Raw genomic sequence first — 8,082 nt, 5'->3', positions numbered from 1 at the left:
GGTAGGCAGACGAGTCACCCCATCCTGAATTGCCCTGGGTATCTAGTTTTCAGAAATGTATAGGGTTGCTAGGTTTCCCTAGGTGCTGGCAGAGCTACGGCGCAAAAACAAAAGGTAGTCTTTTTGTCCGAATCGTGCAAAATTTCACTGGGAAATTGAGGTGCGACCATGCTGCGTTTTGCGCTGTTTCATGTCGCAGCCACTATGCCTACCCACGCAAGTGAGGTACCATTTTTTTCGGGAGACCTGGGGGCACGCTGGGTGGGTGGAAATTTGTTGATCCACGCAGTTTCCAGAACTTTCCACCACAGAAATGTGAGGAAAATGTGTTTTTTTGGTCAAATTTTTATGTTTGAAAGGGATTCTGGGTAACAAAACCTGGGGGTAGGCAGACGAATCACCCCATCCTGATTTGCCCTGGGTGTCTAGTTTTCTAAAATGTATAGGGTTGCTAGGTTTCCCTAGGTGCTGGCAGAGCTACGGCGCAAAAACAAAAGGTAGTCTTTTTGTCCGAATCGTGCTAAATTTCACTGGGAAATTGAGGTGCGACCATGCTGCGTTTTGCGCTGTTTCATGTCGCAGCCACTATGCCTACCCACGCAAGTGAGGTACCATTTTTTTCGGGAGACCTGGGGGCACGCTGGGTGGGTGGAAATTTGTTGATCCACGCAGATTCCAGAACTTTCCACCACAGAAATGTGAGGAAAATGTGTTTTTTTGGTAAAATATTTTTGTTTGAAAGGGATTCTGGGTAACAAAACCTGGGGGTAGGCAGACGAGTCACCCCATCCTGAATTGCCCTCGTTATCTAGTTTTCAAAAATGTATAGGGTTGCTAGGTTTCCCTAGGTGCTGGCAGAGCTACGGCGCAAAAACAAAAGGTAGTCTTTTTGTCCGAATCGTGCTAAATTTCACTGGGAAATTGAGGTGCGACCATGCTGCGTTTTGCGCGGTTTCATGTCGCAGCCACTATGCCTACCCACGCAAGTGAGGTACCATTTTTTTCGGGAGACCTGGAGGCACACTGGGTGGGCGGAAATTTGTTGATCCACGCAGATTCCAGAACTTTCCACCACAGAAATGTGAGGAAAATGTGTTTTTTTGGTCAAATTTTTATGTTTGAAAGGGATTCTGGGTAACAAAACCTGGGGGTAGGCAGACGAGTCACCCCATCCTGAGTTGCCCTGGGTGTCTAGTTTTCCAAAATGTATAGGGTTGCTAGGTTTCCCTAGGTGCTGGCAGAGCTACGGCGCAAAAACAAAAGGTAGTCTTTTTGTCCGAATCGTGCTAAATTTCACTGGGAAATTGAGGTGCGACCATGCTGCGTTTTGCGCTGTTTCATGTCGCAGCCACTATGCCTACCCACGCAAGTGAGGTACCATTTTTTTCGGGAGACCTGGGGGCACGCTGGGTGGGTGGAAATTTGTTGATCCACGCAGATTCCAGAACTTTCCACCACAGAAATGTGAGGAAAATGTGTTTTTTTGGTCAAATGTTTATGTTTGCAAGGGATTTTGGGTAACAAAACCTGGGGGTAGGCAGACGAGTCACCCCATCCTGAATTGCCCTGGGTGTCTAGTGTTCAAAAATGTATAGGTTTGCTAGGTTTCCCTAGGTGCTGGTTGAGCTACGGCTCAAAAACAAAAGGTAGTCTCTTTGTCCAAAGAGCTTAAGATTTCACTGGGAAATTGAGGTGCGACCACGTTGCATTTTGTGCCGTTTCCCGTCGTAGGCACAAGGCCGACCCACACAAGTGAGGTACCATTTTTTTCGGGAGACCTGGGGGCACGCTGGGTGGGTGGAAATTTGTTGATCCACGCAGATTCCAGAACTTTCCACCACAGAAATGTGAGGAAAATTTTTTTTTTTTGTCAAAATCTTAGCTTTGCAAGGGATTCTGGGTAACAAAACCTGGTGGTAGGCAGTCGAGTCATCCCATCCTGAATTCCCCTGGGTGTCTACTTTTCAAAAATGTATAGGTTTGCTAGGTTTCCCTAGGTGCCGGAAGAACTAGGGTGCAAAAACTACAGGTAGGCACTTTGCCAAAAAAGGGTCAATTTGTAACTGCAAAATTTAGGTGTGACCACGTTGCATTTTGCGCCGTTTCCTGTCGCAGGCACAAGGCCGACCCACACAAGTGAGGTACCGTTTTTATCGGGACACTTGGGGTAATTCAGATTTGTAAATCAACTGTTATTACCAATTGAGCTTTCTTGCATTTCTCCCTTTGAATGAAAGATATTGTGTAGAAAAAAAAACTTTATGAAAAATGACCAATAATTCTCATGCTAGTATGAGTGTTCCCAACTTTGAAAATGTGCAATTATATACTGTTTCTGAACTCTATAATTTGTACCCAATTCATACATACATAGGTGTCTTTCATACAGATTATTCCATGTGTACATTTTCCAAGACAAAGTGCACTATACCCAGTAAATGAAAAAATACCATTGCAAGTTGCTGCTCAGTTTTTGGATCTGGGTTCGTTGGGTTCTTGGTGAAACTACAAGTCCCATATATCCCCACAACCAGGAAGGTCTAACGGATGTAACGGTATATTGCTTTCCAAGAGCTGTCAAAATTAGAGAAAGTTATAGGTGAAAACGTTGAGACAAAAGGCTGTTGTTTTCAACAAATTTTCAAATATTCCAATATCTAACTGTTAGTTTCTATAACGAAACCTTCATGGATTTAGACAAATGACCCCTTTCTGAATTCAGAATTTTGTCTATTTTTCGAAAATGTAAAGCTTTCCAGGATCCTTTATTGCGTTCAAACTCATTTCTACCATTAACTGGAAGGAGGTGGAAAGCTCTAAAAATAGCAAAAATAGGCTATGTCCCAGAAAAATGCCAAAACTGAGTGAAAAATTTCGGTTCTCTGACAAAACACTGTCATTCCCTAAAAGCTGAGAAAATGGAGAATTCAGCCCCACAAACCCTTTTTTGATACCATTTTCAGGGAAAAAGCCAGAGGCTTTCATTTGCAGCCCGTTTTTCCCATTTTTCTGAAAAAAACAAAAAAATCACTATATTTTGGTTCATTTCTGGGACCCCTCCAAGGGAATCCACAAACCCTGGGCGCCTTTAGAATCCCCATGATGTTGGAAGAAAAGGACGCAAATTTGGCGCGGATCCCTTATGTGGTCAAAAAGTTACAAGGGCCTAAGCGCGCACTACCCCAAAACACCAAAAAAAGCCTTAGCACAGGAGGGGGAAAAGGCCTAGCAGCGAAGGGGTTAAAGGGTCAGCTGGGTTCGGTACTTAATCAACGTCTGTTGGAGAAATGGGAAGCTAGTAAGATAGCCCATTTTCAGTATGGAGAGGGAGCTGGAAAACTTTTGGCCTGGAAAGCTAAAACCGACCAGGTCCGAAATAACATTGCGTCTATAGCTCACAATGATGTACTATATTCGTCAGATTGTGATATTAGGAGAATCTTTAGAGATTTCTTCCAAGCAATTTATCAGGAAGATAAAATCTTGGACCAGCAACATATTGAGAATTGGCTGGAAAAGGTGTCTCTTCCCTCCCTATTCGCGGAGCAACGATCTTCTTTGGATAATATCATTACGGAAGAGGAGGATAGAGCAGCAATCCTAAACAGCAAGAAGAGGAAGGTGGCTGGTCCAGATGGCCTTCCAGCTGAGATCTATAGGGCCTTGGAACAAGTGATTGTACCCTTCCTAACTATGCTTTTCAACCAAATCCTGCAGGATGGACTAGCTCCTCCGGTTTCCTGGGATAGTGCCTCAATTACTTTAATCTTAAAGCCAGAGAAGTCAGCACTGTCCTGTGGGTCATATCGGCCCATATCCATCCTGAACGTGGATTATAAGATCTTTGCCTTGGTCCTGGCAAAGAGGTTATGCTCAGTAGCGTCAGGTATTCTACATCAAGACCAAAAGGGGTTTGTGCAAGGCCGTCAATTGTACGGATTAACGTATGATCTGATAGGGGCCATAGATATGGCGCGAAACATACAACAGAGCAGACCAGGTCTAGAAATGGTGTGTAGCTATACTAGTGACTGTGAAACAGTTGGATGCATGTGTGAGCGAATGCTGTAGAATCACAGAAGCTAGAACAAATCCCATCAGCCCACCAATATGATGGAGTTTACGTCATGTGGGAGTTGCTGATCATTCAATACCACGCCCGACCATATAGTGCCGGTGCGGGAATGGATGTCAGTACTCTAGCCATGATGTTCATCCTAAAGTGGTATTGATAAAGTGCAGTGCTCGAGTGAAAGTGATAAATAAAATTGACTACTCAGACTCAGAAAACGTTCAGACAGAAGTCTATGTGTCAAGAATTAAAAGCACGTCAAGTAGTAAGACTACCCTGTGGCGCTATGCAGGACGGTCGACATGTTTCAGCCTCTATGGGAATTACCCAGGCTTTCTTCAGGACCATAGATATGGAATAGCTACTGCATCTACAAGTGATGTGTTAAGGTGAGGGATAACAAGAAAATGTACTCATAGAAAGTTACATATCTACCAGGAACTATAACGCTTAAATGTCCACTGGGAGGAGAGAGGCATGTCTTCTTCCTGTCAAGAAACAGAAGATTTCTTACAGCAATAGTAGATTACACACATACAACCACATGAATAAACAGAAACTGCATAGATGACCACACCTGCATGAATAATTTACATTCTGCATTATAAAAGAAGCATAGTAGCTTTATCACACAGAGGCATTTCCTCACAGTGATACTCACCCAGCTTTGTGTGGGAGAAGGCCTCACCTCACCCGGCAACCGCTCGGGAGTATGAGGCCCCGCTCTATAGTGTAGAAAAAGGACACAGTTAGCACACAACTCGACTGTGCCCAGCCAAATTACTCTACACATATAACCCAACAAACGTGTGATAGAAGCACATCTGTCAGACCAAGAACTGACCCATACATAGGCTCCCATTGGATACTCAAAAATTGCACATACTGCGATAATCCACATGTGCCAGGACGCAGTATAGACACTTATAGGCCCCTCTGAAAAGTCTCCTTTGACTCCCATAAGAAAATAATTAGATGGATATGAACAGGATAATTGACTATAGACCACGGTCTTGTGGGATTCATGAAAGATACTGAAAAGCGCCCACACATAACTTCCTTCGGCACCCAATGGAGGAAACTCATTCAGTGTCAAGGTACAAACATCGACAGAGTCCCAAATTGAGAACAGAGTCTATGAAGTATGAGGGCCATGCAGGCTCCTCCTAGTCATATCCCCTCAGCGAAACCTAAATGCGAACAGAAAGGCCAGAGGGTGACTCACCTGTCCGTCGGTGCCCCCGATTCTGAACCGAGCGGAAGTGGAGGTGCTGGTAGTCCCGCCCTGCTCCCTTTTGTATCAGGCGATAATTGGGTAATGAGCCATGTGGGGCGTTAAGTAAAATGAAATGCGGATACAGGCGCGTGAAGAGAGCCGCTGCTCCTTCACGCAAGCGCAGTAAAAATAGGACCCGCAATATAGTGACATATTGTTTCTGCACATATCGCCCCCACCTTCTAAAGAAAAACTTCACAAACTCCCATATTAGGTCGTTGAAAAGGGTGCCGAGAAACCCTGCTGCTAGGGGAGTCCACATAAATAGTGGGGCACGTATATAGAACGTATGTAGCCTTCATCAGGTGACCGTCCTACATATACAACACAAACATTGGCAAGACAAATTTTTGCATAAAGATCTGTAAAAAAGTGAAAAATAAATCAGTCATTTGGTAACCATGCTTTGAAGCAGTTATTGCTTTATGCAGATATATAAAAACGTCAATCACTTTATATCTATTACTGTACATGACAGGCAGGGTCAGTCTAGCTTCTACATTGTTGGACTATAACAGCTTCTAACTTTTCTATACTATGGGTGATTACATGATATCTTTTTATTCTTCAATAACATCAACTCCTGGGTCATTTCTAAAAGCAATTATTTTCCTCGTTTCTGACTGTAATTCATATTTCATATCTCTATATCAAGTGGCTTTTATAGCCAGTTACTCGAAATTAACTCTCACTTATTATGGTTCCTTATATCTAATGTCTTATGTATTTAATATATTCATCATGCACATCAAAATTTTTTATGAAATACGAAAGAAAAACAATTATGGATAAAATAATAATTTTCTAAAAAATATCAAAAATAAATTATATTTCAAACTCATATTGAACCTATCATGTGCTTTGTTTGATTGTCATTTGTTATATGAAAGCGATACGTTGACCATTTCAGGGCAGTAGATATCCCATTGTTTGCTAATTATGTCCTTTACTTACCTGTTTGATTAGTCCCTACAATTAGCAAACTCAACAAAACGTAGGGGTCCCCTGTTTACAAAGCAATATATCCTCAGTATCCTGTGCCAGATGTGGGTTAATAAGTGCCACCGATGCCCATATGTTTTTTGAATGCCCTTCTGTTTCTGCTTTCTGGGACTCCATCAGCAATCTGCTTACAGTATCTTTGGGCCTTCAAATTTCGATTGATCTCCCTCTTGCAATATTTGGAGTGACTGACGGAGTGCGGAGTCCAGCGAAAAATCTTCTTTTTTATTCTATTTTATTAGCCAGAAGGGAGATCTGTAAAAAGTGGAAAGACCATCATCCTCCGACATTGTTGGACTGGCAAGCTTCGGTCCTACGAGTATCTAAACTTGATTTGGTAAGATCTGGGAACCGTAACAAAAGATCCTTTTGGCATTTACTTAAATGGAATTAACTTGTCCGGGGTTATCCCCCCCCCCACCCCCCCCGGACCAATGATTATGCTGCTGTGGCTCACTCCATTTGTGGGCCTGTCTCCAAAAAATGAATCCCCATGTATGTTAGCGGCATTGTCCATGTTGAGATGGTTTCAATTTGCAGGTTTTGAAAAGACCTTTGCTTGCTGAAGGGTGATGGAATAGAATATCACATAACCCTTACCAGTTTTGAACTGAGACAGTGCAAAGGATTAAAATAATCCTGCCATACGTGAAACCATGGTGGAAAATGAGGACAAAAAAAACAAACCTTTGGAGAGATGTGATAGCCTGTGAGGCTAATGTAGTGGAACTGCTGGGTTTGAAGGTTTGCATTTATGTACCATTTGCATGTAGAAATATTGCTCTATTAGTCATGTTTAACTTTAAAATGCAAATGTAGCTGCCATGTGTGTGTGCCTTGTGATGCACAAGGCAAGAGAGTGACACAAAGTGACAGATTGTTTGGCAGGTGTGATGCTTAGCGAGAACCTTTCATACTTCTGTCTTGCGTTATATGGAGCAGGCACTCGTGGAGCCAAGTAATGGCAAGCAGCCCGTTCTCCAATTGAGGGTCCCTATTGATCAATACCTTGTCCTGCTGAACGTTTTGGCATGTCAATGTAATGGGATACATGATCGAGTGTAGCACCAGCTGAGTGAGCCAAAACAGCAATACATGTCAGACAAACTGCCCCTACAGCTACAATCAGATCACATATCACCAACCATACTACACATGATATAAGGTATGTTGGGCCGCAAGGCAGGTATGTATGTACCAAGTAACACATTTATTATCAGTGCACCCTGCATAGCACAGCAAGTTACCTTCCTGTGCTGACCAAAAGTGAAAGGGCAGGAATGGATAGTCTTTAAACTTTACGGTGCATTCCTGTCCTTTACCATTGCAAGAAAAATGTCTGCATAGTGTTTATGGTTTCACCCTTGTGTCATGGTGAAGGGGGTCTGGGATGATGCTGGCCAGCAGTACTTTAACATCACATGCCTGAAGCATGCTTCAGGCATGTGATGTTCTGCCTGATATTTCTGACCTTTTACCTCCAACCAGGCCAGCCCTGCGATGTGACTATATGAATGGTGTGTAATTACACTATTAACAATGCATTGTCTAAATCATTGTATTGTAGGTGAACACGCGCCTTTCACCCGGGGTGAAGTGGCAGCTCCCAGGATCCTAATGCGACAAGTAAGTGTAATGAGTACATGGTTGTACCTCGGATGTCTGTGTGTGATCCATGATAGTTGTAATAGTGTGATGTATATGTGGAGGAATTCCTCACATACAAATAAAG

Source organism: Lissotriton helveticus, chromosome 4_1, assembly GCF_964261635.1.
Source record: "Lissotriton helveticus chromosome 4_1, aLisHel1.1, whole genome shotgun sequence".
Lineage (NCBI taxonomy): Eukaryota > Metazoa > Chordata > Amphibia > Caudata > Salamandridae > Lissotriton > Lissotriton helveticus.
This window is presented reverse-complemented; position numbering follows the sequence as displayed.